Raw genomic sequence first — 16,391 nt, 5'->3', positions numbered from 1 at the left:
TTCATGTGAACTCTATGAGGTTAAAATGAAGAAAATAAGAGAAGTATTCCCATAGTCATCATTGAAACCAATGACTACATTCTGCAGACCCAGCACAGGTCAACTTAAATCTCCAGGCAGCTGTTGAAAATGGGGAAAACCTATTGCGCTACTGAAGGAACATTCCAGACTTAGAACTGACAGTTGAATCTCTTTAATAATCATCAAATCTAACCCTGTCAAGAAGAAAAGGAAAGAAGGGAAGAAATGAGAAAGGAGAGAGACAGGGAGGGGGAGAAAAGAGAAAGTAGAAAAGAGAACAGGAATGAGAAAATGGGGAAATATTAAGGGCTATGCTCTTACAAAATCTTTTATTTTGTAATGTACAAATTTTTTTTTTCAGAACAAAGGATTGAACCCAGGGCTTCTATACTGAACTACATTGTTGTTTTTTTGGTTTTTGGGGGGGTGGTTTTTTGGTACTAGGGATCGAATACATTGTTTTTATTTTGAGACACAGTCTTGTGAAATTGCTCAGGCTGAGCTTAAATTTGCAATCCTCCTGCCTCACCCTTCCAGACTGATGGGATTATAGTTGCATGCCACCATGCCCAGTTCAAAGGAAAGTTTTAAACAAAAAAGTCAAATTTTTAATTATGGAGTTATTGAAGATCTTGGCGTTTATTTCCTAGCAAAGAATATTTCATTCTTTAAAATATTATAGTAATAAGTATAACATGATGATTGAGTCATATTCTTTTTTATAACATTTATACTCTATCAAGAGAAGAAAAAAGAAGAGTGAAAAGTAAATAATTACATCAATAAATACTGAAAATACCAGGGTATTTAAAGCCCTTTGCTTATTAGTTTCTTACTATCAAACAACTCAAAACCATAATGTTAGTTTACTTTTTTGTTTCAGTCTCAATTCCCAAAGATGCAAGGACAAAACAAAATAAGTGTGAGTTTTTTCCTTCACCAAAAATTCCAACTTAAAAGCAGTTGGTCACAGGAGTAAGCTTCTTTCTGCTAAGTACTAGTGAAAATATTTTGTCACAAAAAGATAAACATCAAAACTATATGTGATCATCATTTGTTTTTGTCAGAAGAGTACAAGTGATTTCACAGTATAAAGAAGGAAGAAAAACAATTTAAGATAGAACAAAATATTCATTAGAGAATATTATTTAAGTGTAAATGGGTCCATTGTTTCAGAAAGGTAGCTTGGCAATAGGCATCAAAATCATTAAAAATAGTTTTTGAATTAGATTTTTCTGTTAGTTTATGGGTTTTTTTCTGTTTTTCTTTGTTTATTTGGTACTAAGTTACTTCAAGAAGTTGAAAAACAGACCCAAATATCTCTAAGAACTACAATAATTACGATGTTTAAAAATGGATTATATGAGTAATGTGATTTGAACAATTGGTTCTACATATCCTAATTGCATATCACACACAAAAAAATAAATTCTAGATGGAATAAAAGTTTTTAAGTAAAAGTGGTAATATTATAATAAAATATATGTAAATATTTACATAATATTGGGTGTGAAATACATTTCCAAAAATGCCTATAAAGGCAGAAATCCAAAAGGATGAAAATTAAACTATTCGAGAGATTTAATTTTCTAAAAATTTTAATAAAAAGACAAAATGGAGCTGTCACAGTGGTTCCAACTCCCTTGGAGACTGAGATGGATCACTTGAGCCCAAGAATTCAAAACCAGCCTGGGCAACATAGCATGATCCCATCTCCAAAAAGAAGAAACAGTGACAAAATTGAAAAAATTCTGCATCATATACAACAAAGATCAATAATATCTTTAGCAGAATTACCTCTTATAAATGAGTAAGATTTGATATTAAAATAATACCTATTACTCTGTGGTAGGCTGTTCTAAATCTTTCTTATATATTCATTCATTTGATCCTTGTAACAACCTGATGACATAAGTAATATTATCCCCATTTTATACATAAGGAAACTGAGGCACTGAGAGATTAAAGTTCAATCCCTGGTACCAAAAAAAAAAAAAAAAAAAAACCCAAAAAAGGAATGCCCAAAGTCACAGAGCTTTTAAGTAGTGATTATAGAGCCAAAGTTCAAACCCTGTCATCAACTGTCTGACAAAATTCTATACTACCTTTTAAAGGTTGTAAGAAAAAAAGTATTTTAAAAATGAAATGCAAATGGTCAAATAAAGAAATACTCCATTTCACTACTAATCGGAGAAACCCATGCCTTTTTTATTTGTCATATAGACAATGATTACAAATAATAGTAATAATAAATGCTAGTATACATGTGGCAAAATGAATACCTCGTAAACCACTGGTAAGAGTATATTGGTTCAACTTTTCTGGAGATCATGCCAAAAATGTATTTCTAAGAATTTAAATTAAGAAATAATCACAGATGTGTACAGAAGAGCTACAAAATAATTTACTGCAATGTTGTTAATAGTAATGGAAAATTAGAAATAATGTTGACCACAGAAGATCAGCTATACAATGAAATGTCCACAAATAGAATTATTTGCAATCATTAAAAATTACATAAACATACAGTATCATAAGAAATGTAAATGCTAAACTGTTAAATAAAATGACATACATCTGTTACCATCTAATCCCTTTTGTTTAAATATATCTATGCTAATTAGATAAAACCTTAATAGATGGGTATAAAACTTTTAAACTATAAGTATACATACCTTGATACAATAGTTGTTATACCTGGACAAAAAGAACATTTTATTTTCTTTTTCATTATTTTTATATGTATAACCTAAACTTCTTACACACAGTATCTACTACCTTTGTAGAAAATAATGTATTTCATTGTAAAAAAGAAAAGGCATGTAGGAGAAGAATATTTAATAATGTGGGAAAATGCTAATGATATGTTGACTTTAAAAAGGTAGCATATACCTAGGCTAGATATGTATTATTATCAATCTTGAATTGCTTGAAAACAATAGTAGGATCATGGATACATTTTATTTACAAAAATAAATTAGAAAATATGTAAACAAAAAGACCATGACAGGACCAATGATAACAGTGTCAATATAATTCTGTGACCTGAAGGTAAAATTATATATATTTTTTAAAGGAAAAAAAGAAATACGCTAACAACTAAAATATCTAGGCATTAAAAGCATTCTTTTTAAAAAAATTTTTCCATATTTTATAATCTTTTAACAATAAATGTATAGTACTTAATAAATTTTTGAATTTTTTCCTAAAAGAGGTGGTATACAAAATATCATGTTATAATAGTCCATTTTTCTTTTTAAAATATATATAACTAGGGCTGGGGTTTAGCTCAGCGGTTTTCGCTGCCTGCTGCGCAAGCACAAGGACCCAAGTTCAATCCCCAGTACCAATATATATATATATATATATATATATATATATAATTAAGTAGAAAACATCAAGAACATATTAAAAATAAGTATTTTGAGGTATTTCTAAGGATCATTTTTCAATTTTTTTAGTTTCTTTTTTATATTTTCTAATTTTCTGCAATAATCAGTTTTTAATCCTAAAAAGTAAGAAGAAAGGCTAAAATTTACTCTTTTCTCCCAATCCATTCTACCAATTCATCGTTTTAAAAGACTGTAATTATGGCTAAAAGCAAAAAAAAACTAACTTCTTCTTACCAAAACAGATTTTTTTAAATGATAGTTTTTCTAAGAAAAACAAATCTGAAAAATATATTTGTATTTTCACTCCAATAAGAAACTTTATTTAAAATGAGGAAACCTCTTACTTATACTAACAGTATCACGCTATATGTGAGGCTAAAAAGGCAATTGGGCAATTCATCTTGATTTGTGCTCTCCTATTAGTAGACAGATAGATGTACTAGAATAAGACTGTTGCAAAATTGTTAGATGACAAAAACAAATATGCCGACCCTGGTCATTAATATAGCAAGACAAAAGAAAAAGGGTAGGGATTAATTATTTGACAATGTGGCATCACCAGAAATCCTGATTTTGATTCCTAAACATCTGAGCCTGACCAAATCAAATAATTTCTCCAAGTTTTAGATTCTTTGGCTTAAAAAAATTTTTCTTCTACACGGAATCAAGACTCAGGAAAATATGTCAGCTTTTCCCTATTTCAGAAGAAGAGCTGGGGACCAAATTTTTGAATTTTGGCTGGTAGCCCCAAGTCTAACTAATCACACAGGAGCACTTCTCCACATGGAGAAACTGATATAGCATCAACAAATTCTTTATCAAAATCAACACTTTAACACTGAGAAAATTAAAAGTGTTATAATCTATAAATGGCCCAGCCTGTTCTGTTAAAATTTTATCCCAATTGGCCACTATGCTTATATATATATGTTCAAAAGAAGCATCTCTTTACCTCTACTTCAGTTTCTAAAATGATCTAGATTTCTTCCATCTGTAGAAAGTTTGCTTGTTCTTATAATTTTCCATGTTATGTTTACACATACTCTTCATAGAAATGAGCATAATGTAGTCAGTTGTATTTTTCCCACTAAGGGAGAAAACATACTTGAAATTTTTTTATTTTTCAGTACAAAATTCCAGTTCCTGATATCAACCTTCACTGACTTTCCATCTTCTTAAAATGTGACCTTAACCCCCTAACCGAAACATATACCCACGCATATACATAACAGACACATACACCACAGATACACAAAGACAAAATTCCAGACACTTAACAATAACTATTAAATCACCTAAAGGTGCCATTAAAGTTGTACACTGTTTCCAAAAATTTCTGATAGTGTAATAAAAAAGCATTACACATTGTAATCAAAGTCTGATTTTTTTCTCTAAGTTGTTATTAACCAAAATAATAAATCACTATTAAAATAAGCCAATTCTCAGAGTTAATCATTACTAAAAGAGAAGCCACAGTTTTTAAAAACAGAAGTCTTTGCCTACAAAATTATATCATTTTTACTTTACTTATTACTGATTCTCTAAATATTCCAGAGCTACCTCTCTCCCAACCATCACCAAAATATCCAGAGAACATCAAACACACATTGGTCAAACACACTGTCACATCAGCTCATAAACAGCAACATACTTAGCACCTGTACACATAAAGAGAAACCAAAAATTTTAATACCTCTATCTCAGGAATTAACTTTTTCTCTTCGTCCTTTGGTTGCCACAATGTCTTCATTGGAAGCCTCTATTACTGTCATTATTTCCAATTGAAATCATCTTTTACCTCCACACCCTTCTCTGAAGGAAACAGCTTTTATCTTTGTCTTGCATATGTACACCACAGGGGTGGGGGCGATGGTAAATTGCTATTTGCTACTTTCTTCCATTAACAAAATAGCAAATGAACAAGGGATGCTTACTACTATTATAGAATAGTAATGCACACTCCACAGTCAAGTGAGCTGTTCAACAGAACTGTCCTGCTACCCTATTTGCCTGATACAGTATCACATTTTCAAAAGGCAGAGAAAGTCTCAAACACGGGAAATTATCTGAAGGTAAAGAAGTACTATATTTGATATATCACCTGAAGCCTGTGTCCAATCTGAATAAAATACTACAACTTTAGACATTTTTCTGTGCTTAGTACAAGAAACAGATCTAAAAATGAAGTTACAAAGTTCACTGCGAAGTCACTGTCAACATTAGATATTGAGAAAAAGAAGAGCAAATTATGAAAAACAGTATTGGTTACTTGTGAAATAAAAAATAAAATATGTTACTACACAAAGACTTCTAGTTTTTAAAAACTGTTAGTAGACTTTATAGAACTCTGAGTTTGGAAAATGATTTAAAAGTCAGAATGATATTAGCTAATATTAGTAAACCATTTATTAGGCAACTAGCGTTATTCTCAGTGTTTTACATATATTAACTCATTTAGTCCTGAATACAAACAACCCATGTAGGAGTAGGTAGCATTGTGTAGGTTTTATTATCACCATCTCCATTTTATATATGAGATGCTAGGCAAATAAATATTAACTTGGCTAAGGTTATACTAGTAATGGCAACTCAGGATTGGAACTAGGCAGACTAAAGATTAATTTCCTAACCACTATTTAATATCTTAACCACCACAAAAGATTTTTTGCTTCTTGAAATTGCATCCTTCATTTCATGTATTAGAAATATTCATTGATATTAAAACCTATTTCCCTGAAAAAATGGACATTAAGATCAATACAATGTTGTTTTGGCTAATAATCATATTAACTTCTTTCTAAATCCATAAATCAGTATCTTTTGACATAGGAAATTTAGCAAAAAAATGTGTTTATGACTTTATGAATTATGAAAAAGAGGCTTATTTAACAATAATAAGAATTGCTCCTTCCTTGGGAAATACTTTAAAGTTCCTTCTTTTAGAATTAGTTTATCCCAAATATTGAGATCCTTAGGTTCTTTCACACTTACAACACTACATTTCTCCATAGATCTCTTATGCGGTAACATCTCTATAACAGAGCAATGATGAGAATCAGAAAGTAAAATAAAAAATAGATGTGTCAAGGTAATATATTAAAGGTTTTTTATTTTCTTAAAGGAGAATTCCTCAGCTCAGAATCTATCTACTCTTACTTACACATAACTGCACCACTTCTAATTACTTAAGGAGCACATCTGGATTCAAATTCTGCTTCTATCAATTGCCAGTAATGTGATCCTGGGCAAGTTACTCAATTTCTCTGAGTCTAGACATTTGTATCTACAGAAGAGAGATAAAAACTCCTTGCTGGAGCATTGTAGGAATAAACCCAATACACATATGTAATGTTCTCAGCACAGTATCTAGTATTATCTGAGGGCTCAAAAATGATTCTTTGATATCTAAAAAAATAATATCTAATAAAAATAATAATAATTCAAGAACTGAATATTAATTGAATATTAAATAACATATGAGCAACTTACGTGAAAGCACCTATCAGTGCCATACAACAAAAAAAGCTCAATAAAATATTTGTTTTCCCTCTGTTTCTATCTAATTTAACAAACCATAGCCAAATAGAAGCAGCACTTAATAAGAGCACAGGAGGATTGATCTTACTAAAGGCCAAAAAGTGATTAAACAGAAATAACAACTTAGAGTCTGGAAACAAAGGCAGATAGGAAGCCCAAAATGCAGACACAAGAATTTTAAAAGCACAACAATTTGGGGGACACTCAATATAGAGATAAGTAGACTGAACAGATCCTCAACTCAAGGAACAGCTTAGGAACTGGTTGTTTTGAGCCATCAAGACAAAATGGTAAGAAATTAAATTGGAAAGTCAAAAGACAAAATAGTACATGATGTAACCTCAGCCCATTACACCAAAATATTAACAGAGTCTTTGTTAATAATGTTACAAGTGTTTTTGTCTTTTTTAACATTTCTATGTTTTCTAAACAACAAACTGCTTTGAAAATCAGAATATATAGTTGAATTACAAAAGCAATACTGATTTTTTTTTTGTGGGGTATGGGGATCAAACTCGGGACCTTGCACTTACGAGGCAGGTGCTGGAACCACTGAGCTAAATCCCCAGCCCTCCAATATTGATTCTTAAACAGAAAGTCTGGAAATCTATGAAATACATGAATGTATAATAGAGAGATTAATTATTTCTCTAGTACAAGTCCCTTTATCAAATAGCCTACATTGTTCCTAGAAGAATAAAAGTTTACAAAACTGTAACCAATGTGAAAATAATTAATGGTTGCATGCTAAATTTACTTGAAAAAATGTTAAAAGTAGACCCAGAGGTACTATTGTAAATAGCTGTCAATATCAACACAAAACTTGTAACATGAACTACATAATGATTACCTCTATCTTTTCCTGGAACACCCTCATTTTTAAGGTAAAAAATGTTTAAACAACTCGAGGCAATGAGAAAAATAAACCGATAAAATGGAGAATTTTCAAGAAGCACAGTCATAAACGAAATGTACCTTTTTACCTTCTAGAATAGAAATTAAAATGCTTTAGACAAACTTAGCTATTACTATGTAATCACTTATATTGCACAGATGAAAAAGAAAAAAAGAAAAGATGGGAGCTCAAATAGCTAGCTAAAATATCAGAAATGAACCTATGGCAAAATGCCTTCTTTCTGATCTGTAGTATATATATCTCTCTTTGGAACTGTCCCACTGAATACTACTTGCAATTAGTAGAGAACATTCCAGAGAGCTTACAACAGATCCCTGAGGACTTTTAATTAAAAATGTGTATCTTCCTAGAAATATGAATCATTTCCCTGTTTCTTCATTAGAGTTCTAACTTGAGAAGAAAAATAAAAGGCAAAAAGTACTGGGACATTGTGAAGTCTTGATTAAGTATTGGATTATTATCAAAAGTAATATTGCTGTGCTAGTACAGATTTGAGGTGGACTAAAAGGAGGCATGATCAGAGTTAATCTATGGCAAAATTAAGACTAGAATTTAGATTATAGGCATCCCTGTTCCCAATTATTATTCAACTCACCCTTTCCATAATTTTCCCTAAGACCTGTTATCTCCAGACTTAATTAACACTAGCTGACTCAGCTGTGACTACTTCATTTCTGTTTTTGGACTCTGATTGTCAGGGGTTAAAAGCAATGTACACCAGCTGGGGATTTAGCTCAGTGGCACCGCAACTGCCTCACAAGCACAAGGTCCTGAGTTCAATCCCCAGTACAAAAAAAAAAAAAGTAATGTACACCATTTATAATAACAGATGCATTTATATTTTATAATACAAAGAAGGTAAGTCCAAACCAGGCCTATAAGTTGTTTTCTTGAAGAACATTTCATTCTTAGAAAACAAAAATCCTTTTTAGGTATGCTGTACTCTCGGTAGTGTCTTATTTTCAAGTCTTATTTCTATCACTTAAAAGAAAACTTTTCAGTAAACAGAAAGATAAAGAAAAATGAGTATCTCCCCTTTATGATTATGTTTGGGAGCAAGTTTTAATTCATTTTAAATTGGATACACCAAAGTCTTAGAAATGCAATCTTCTATGATCACAAGAGACATTGAGTTTTTCATGATGCTTGAAGGAAAGAAGGGCATAATAAATAAGTTCCTGGTTCTGATTCATTTTTTGCTCTTTTAAATTAATTAATGTTGTGGAATTCCCAGGCAACTACTATTTCATTTGTGACTTTGTTGAATCCAAAGGAGAAAAATATGTAAAACATTATTTAATTAAAAATTTTCAGGGTGTTTTCCCCTCTCTCACTCCTACTAGCTAATACTCATTCAAACTAAGAGGGTAGTTTCATGTTTACTGCTGTTAAATTGCCTAGGGTCATTTTCATATGCTTAGAGATCTATGGTATCTGGAGCCATATTGTTCTTCAGATCAAACCCTTGAGTATGCCTCTCAAGCTCCTGGCCTTACTTCAAAGTGATCTTCAGCAAAATCCAAAACTATAAGAAGACTATTTGTACTGATATGTATATGGCTCTTGAGGAATATTAGTGAAAATTTTTTCTCCTTAATACATGTGGTTTTGCATTTAGCTTGGGAAGATAATAATAATTGAATAAAAAGTCCATACAACTTTAGTAATTACTTAAATGCAGGAAACGCAAAAGTTTACTTCCCTCAATCTAAGCTGGGAAATCCTTTTTTGTACCTGAGGGGTGGTCCAAAAATGAAATCTAATTTTGTCAATCCTCTATTCAAAAATCTTTGTTGGTTTCCTACAACATGCAAGATAAGGATTCCTTGAAATGGATACAACACCCATTAATAATGTGATTCCACATTATTTTCTAATATTTCCTGACACCTATGCATACAAGTATACTTAGCAACATAAGACTTGATCTTCTCTAGTCTCTGTTGATTGTCCTCTAGTCATCTTCACCTGATTTCTTGAAGTTTTTTTTACCAATTTATGGCCCTCAAAAACACTATTCTCTCTTACGTCTCTTCTTCAACAAATTATCTCCATCTTATCTTTTATATCTCAGGTTTACTATCACTAATGCAGAGTAGCCATTCTTGATCCCAGTTAAATTTCTCTTCTCTTTCATAGTATTTATTGTCTTAAAATCAAACATTTATTTAACCCCTTCATCCTCTTTGGCTTGTAAACTAGAGAAAGGAACAAACTTTTCATTTACTGCTGTATTCCTGACTATTCATATTTGTCAATGAGTCTAGGAGGCTCTTTTATTATGTAAATATTGACTATATCAGTTGCCAAAATTATACAGTAAATAAAACGTATGTAAAATATTTACTCTATTTAGCATGAATAAAATTAACCTTCATTTAAATATCCCCCACAGATTAATTTAATATCTATTTCACCCATTTTTGAGTCCATGTCTTTGTATCTTTCATAATCACTGTTCAGTGGCTTCAAACTTATCTGCACAGTGAATTTACATGAAGACCTTCAAAAAATATTGAAACCTGCCTCGAATCTCCAAAGATTGATTTGATTGGTTGAAGTGTATCCTAAGCATAAGGCTACTTTAAATAATTGCTAGATTTTTTTTTTCCAGTCAAGATTGAGAATCAAGCTAGCTGATTGCTAAATATTGCACTGTGGAATATTGTGACCAATGTTCAAAATTAAAATGTTAATGTACTACAAAATTAAATCACAAATCTTGTAAAAGTTTCAGGATTTCATCAAGTAAATAAAAATAGTGTTGGAGAAAGGCTCCAATCATTGGCATACCAAGAATTTGCAATGAGACCAGAAAACACTGGAGAACCTAAAACTGGCAGAAATAATAGTTAATATGGTAGACTAGTCAAAAGATAATTATTTCAATATAAGCGATCAAGTAAAGTCCTTAGGAAATCTTTGCAAAAATGATCCTGGTTATGATGGCAATATGTCAACAGTGACTATAGTATCACAACATTTGATCTGAAAAATTATTCTTAAAAGACAGTTACTTCATTCTTCTTAAAATTCATAGGCAGAATTATAAACAAATGCTACTAATTATATGAACTTAATTAATTTTAGTTTTAATTTTTAAAGTTGAGTCAAAATGAAATCATTTTCCCATCTATCATGAAATTTTGATTTTCACCCATTGAGTAAACTAACATACTAAAGATATCAACATTGTATCACATAAACTTACCAAAGTGCAGATATAGGTTTTTTTCCTTTCATATTTTTATACTATTTCTCTCTTTGCTTTGACTCATTGCAAATATTAGGGCCTTCAACACAATGTCCAGTAGAATTAATGAACATGGACATTATCTTGTTCTCCATTATAGGAAGAAAGCAAGCATCCACTATTTCACTATTGAGCAAGATGTTTGTTTCAGGCTTTTCATAAGTAGCCCTTTCAAATTAAGGAAATTTTATTCTATTCCTACTTTTCTATGAATTTTGTGTATGACTGGGTGTTGTCAAATGCTTTTTGTATATATATTTAAATAATTATATAATATTTTTCATTTACTCAATAACATGGTAAAATTTTATAAATGTTAAACTTTTCATTTCAGAATTAAATCCTACTTGGTCATGATATATTATCCTTTTTCTATATTGCTGGATTTAATTTGCTGATTAGGATTTTGCATCTACAATCATGATAGATACTGGTCTGTAATTTCCCTTTTCTGTAATGCTTTTTCAAGTTTGGCATTCACTAAATGGCCTCACTTAATGGATAAGAATTGTTCTGGTTTTTTGTTTTGGGGGTTTAAAACAGTTTTGGGAATGGTGTTGTTTCTTAAACATTATATAAAATTCACCAGTAAAATCATTTGGATTTCTTTATAGAAACAATCTTTTTTAAATTCACAAATTCAACTTCTTTTTTAAGTAAAGTACTGTTTATGTTTTCTGTTTCATCTTATATCATCAATTCTAGTAAGTTGTATTTTTAAGGAAATTTTTATTTCACCTAAGTTATACAATTTTTTATCATAACATCTATACAGCTAACCTCTCCCCTCCCCCCAGGTGAGGATCAAACCCAGGGCCTCACATACGTTAGGCAAGTACTCTACCAATGAATTATGCCCCTAATTTCTCTTTAATTCTTGATATCAGTAAACTGTGTCATTGCCTTTTTTTCCCCTATGATCATCACAAAAGAACTTTGCTTACATGTTGTTCTTATTTCCAGATATTTAACTATGATGTGTGTAGTAGTGCACTTTTTTTCACCAAATTTGGGAAATCTGTTGTAATTATTACTTCAAATATTTTCCCTGCACTAATATCACTGTCTTTATTTATTTTGTGGTCCATGTGTTAATGTCTTTTAATATTGTCCCACATATCTTTAATTCACATATTTTCTGATTTTTTTTCTATCTGTTCTTTAAATTGGATAATTTCTATTGATCTATCTTCAATTCATAGACTTCTTCTGTTGTCTTTATTCTGCTGATAGTCATATCAAATAATTTAATTTCACATACTTTTTTGTAGTTTAAAGTTCTCATTTTGTCCTTTTTTATAATCTCTTTTCCTCAATCTCTTCTCCCCCTTCCTTCCCCAGCCCCCCAGAGATATCCTACTGTTTCACATTTTTCTGGTTCTTCATATATTGAGCAATTTTGGAATATACTGCAGTATGGTAATTCTGGAGGACAACACCTCTAAAGAGGGCTGCTGTTATTTTAGCAAGAAGCTTACTTGTTGAAGCAAACCACATATATTCTGTCTCACCTGCAGTACAGAGCAGCTCAAATATTTGTTTAGTTCTTTTAGCCTTACCCAGGCTGCTTCAAGCCAGTCCTGTGTGTGCATGGTTTGGGGATCAGACAGAGATTTGGACAAAGGTTATACATAGAAGCTGAGAGTTTCTCTTCTATGGTGCTTTCCTTTCGAAGATTACTTTCTTGCTTCCCAGCAGTTATGGTAACCTAAACTCTATTCTCTTACTTCTCCAGAGTAGAAAAAAACTGACTTTTATCATAGTTTTATTAATTTGTCTGGTACAGCCTGCTTTTGGACTGGAAACCTGAAACAAACTTACCCAGTTTCCCATCCTCACTTTCAAATGTCATCTTCTCTCAAGATTTAGCCTCCTTTAAGTTGTTCTCTGTTACCTTCAGGTACTTGTTTTCTTTTGTTTTGTTTTGGGTTTATTCATTTGTTTGTTTGTGATAAGGTCTTGCTATGCATCTCATGCTGGCCCCAAACTTATGATCCTCCTGCTTCAGCCTCCCAGGTGCTAGGATTACAAGCATGCACCACCACTCTCAGGTCAGACAGTTATGTTTTGTGTTTTGTCCAGAATTTATAACTATGCCTAATCAATTTTCAGTGGATTGATTTAAAGTAGCCTTTCCTCACTTCCAATTGGTCTCTGATCATAAATTCTTTTTATATGATCTTAATGACAAATTAAGCATGGTAGCATGTTTTTTTAATTTTTCTCTAACTTTATGCATTCTACTCCTCTGCCTTTCTATTGCAGTGTCCTTTCCTTTATCTTCTCAGTGGATTATTAATAAGCCTTTATGATTCTATCTAAACTGTTACCTGCTCCATGAAAATCATCCCTGACTACCCTAGGCAGAGCTAGCTGTACTCATCTGTGATTTACCCAAGCTTCTATCATCATATTTATTAGTTTATGTGTCTGTCTTCTTTTGTATATACAGGTCATCATTTTCATTTTATCCCCTTTGTATCTGGTGTATTGTAACCACAAATTGACGTTTAGTCAAGGAAAGGAGGAAAGAAGAATGGGAGGGAGGAATGGAAAGAGGGAGGGAGGGAGAGCAGCACTAAGTCATCACCTTCGACAGCCTTTAGATGGAGAATTAAAAATTCAGTAAGCAACACAAATAATACATTGGGGAGGATAAAAATAAGATTATGTCCAACAATATTTCTGTATTATTTTAACCCTACCCTCAGGCAAATGACAAGGAAATAGGGAGGAAAGGAGAAGACTAATATTACTAAGGGTCTACTGAGTATTAGGTGCCTATATCTCATAGCCTTATCAAATAGAAATTTTCTATGCTTGATTTATATATTTTTAAGGAGATAGGTTTTGCCATTTCCCCAATTTTTAAATACTTAAAATTTCAGTAAATAACATTTAAATGGGAAATAAGAAGAAAATGAAATAAAACCATATAAGTGACATACAGCTTTAACACCTAATTTTAAATGAAAAAGGGAATATAAAAAAGCAGCATGTGTAAAAACATGTGTAAAAGGGAATATATATAAAGCAACATGTGTAAAAAGAGGATCTTACCCTCACATAAAATAAAACTGCATATCTCTATGTAATTGTATATATTTTTATATGATTATATAGAAAGAAGTGTGGAAGGATAAAAACCAATTTGAAAATAGTTATGCTTGGAAAGAGAAATATAATCTAGTTTGGAGAAATTAAGGAAATTTGCCAATAAGTATTCATTGAAGAAATATTTAATGACTAATATTTGCCATTCTTGTTCAACAAGAATGTATTTGTATATTGCTTGTGTAATTTTAAAATGTTTTTAATTTTTAAATGAAAGTATTATCTCAATAAGGGGAAACTAAAATGACAGAAAATCTCTATAGTACTTAAAAATGTGATCCTTTTATCTTCTTAATGTACCAGGGGTCAGAAACCTATAAATGTAAATAAATGAATTGATAATTTTTTAAAATATGTTCTCCCTAATTCATTTTAAACCCTTTTCTTCCAATGCTGGAGAAGGAACCAGGGCTTTAAGTGGGCCAGACAAGTGCTCTTTCCCTGAGTTATAGTCTCACCCCTAACTCTTACTCTCCAGATCTGAACCATACAGAAGAGCAAACTGATTTCCCTATTTCCCCCATAATACAGTTTCATTCTCTGATACCAACACTTTTAGTTGGGGTTGCGTGGTAAAGTCTAAAGTTCCTACTTGGCGTAATGCCAGTTATCAACTGGCTGTCAACAGATAAAAACACAGAATTTTTTTATTCCTATACTTGAACATCCCAGAAAACAAACTTGGCCTTTATGAAGGCCATTCTCCATGAAGTGAATATAATAGAGGAACATATCTTTGTCCCTTTAGTTGATTCATTTTCCTGTCTTGACCAGGTGACTCTCATAAGAGACATATTTTTATAAAATTTGATATTAAACTAACACAGTATAACACAACATTTTAATCTTTCCCCCTGATTCTTAATATTGACAGGACCTTCACTACCTCAACAAGGAAGCCTTTTGATTCTTCCAACTATAACTTACAAAAGTCTTTCTTTTGCTTGCCTGCAACTCTAGTCCCTTGTGACTGTCACCTGCTAATTCTGGGTCTGACCCTGCATGGTATATATTCTTTTCTCTATGGCAGCACTCTATCCATCTCAAAATAGTTACTGGATCCTCATAAAGCCTGTTTTTCAGAATAAAGATATCTACTTCTTTTAATCTAAAGGAAGTATCTGCAAACTAGCCAAGGGAAATGTGAGAAAATTAATTTCTCTACAACTAGGTTGTTTGTGCAACTGAAGCATACAAAATTTGACCTCCACCTTAATGCACAACAGCGTTCTTGATGATCATTACACATTCTTTTTTCTGGCATTCTTGTTCAAAATAATATTCCCTCACTGCCTGAAAATGTGTATGTATGTAATATATACATTCCCTTCATTTATTCTTTGAAAAAAATCTTTCAAATTGGCACTTAGCTCAGGTCACTTGGTTTTGACCCCAAAGGGCTGGTTACCTTCTGCTTTATCACATGGTTTCATTAGAGCTACAGTTCATTTACTCCAAATTATGCTGTTTCATTCTTTTAAACTCACACCTGTTTCTCTTTTTTGGATCCCTAAGATACCAGACAAGAACTTAACCCGTTAAAATTTATCCAATAATTATTAATATATACATACGATTACCAATGTTTCTCCATTAATTATATGAATTTAGCCATCTTCTTTGGAAATTGCTATCTACTTCGCATTTTTAGGAAATTAGGAGAAAATAAAACTTTTAAATGTAGGTGACCCATGGAAGACATCTACCTAATTTATCTGGGTCCTTAGAAAAACCTCAATATTTAAACCTTTTTGGGGGGAGCTGAAAATGAGATGAATATTCATTTTGCCTAGAAAATTATACCTAGGAAATTTTTAAAGTTTTCCTAGCTCCTGTCTGATTTTTGTCTCAGTTTTTCTACATGTGAAACAAATATAGCAAGAGCCTTGCTTTAATTATATCAAAGGGTTACTGTAAGAATTTTGTATAATATATAAAAACTTCACTTAATATCATAAAGTATAATAAAACATAAGATATTACTATTAATTGTAATGCCACCTTCTATAAGACACTACAAATCCCAATGCCTTTCAACACCAAGACATTTAAATTAAATTTTCTTTATCATCCTTCTTTTATTTTAATCTCCTTTTCCCACACCACTAACAAACATTTCAGTGTAATCTCTTACCATGGACTTTAATTGCAAATGCCA

At 31.5% G+C, this 16,391-nt stretch overlaps 1 protein-coding gene across 30 annotated transcripts in view; it reads right to left on the bottom strand.

Annotated features, from left to right (window-relative positions):
* The window catches only part of Sox6 (SRY-box transcription factor 6), a 689,857-nt gene that overhangs the window by 381,998 nt on the left and 291,468 nt on the right, over positions 1 to 16,391 (bottom strand). Inside the window, exon 1 of one of the 30 annotated variants that reach the window (XM_087211291.1) lies at positions 5,107 to 7,498. The exons of 27 other annotated variants lie outside the window; for them this stretch is intronic. The gene's annotated coding sequence lies outside the window, so the exon portion shown is untranslated. Of the gene's footprint in view, positions 1 to 5,106; positions 7,499 to 16,391 lie in introns of those variants that run through there. 2 more of the 30 variants (XM_087211294.1, XM_087211296.1) reach the window with 2 other exon arrangements.

This window comes from Heterocephalus glaber, unplaced genomic scaffold, assembly GCF_053883595.1.
Source record: "Heterocephalus glaber isolate CG9 unplaced genomic scaffold, H.glaber_assembly_v1.0 deba00001428, whole genome shotgun sequence".
Classification (NCBI taxonomy): domain Eukaryota; kingdom Metazoa; phylum Chordata; class Mammalia; order Rodentia; family Bathyergidae; genus Heterocephalus; species Heterocephalus glaber.
Note: the sequence above shows the minus strand (reverse complement) of the source record. Positions and strands in the feature narration are given on the sequence as shown.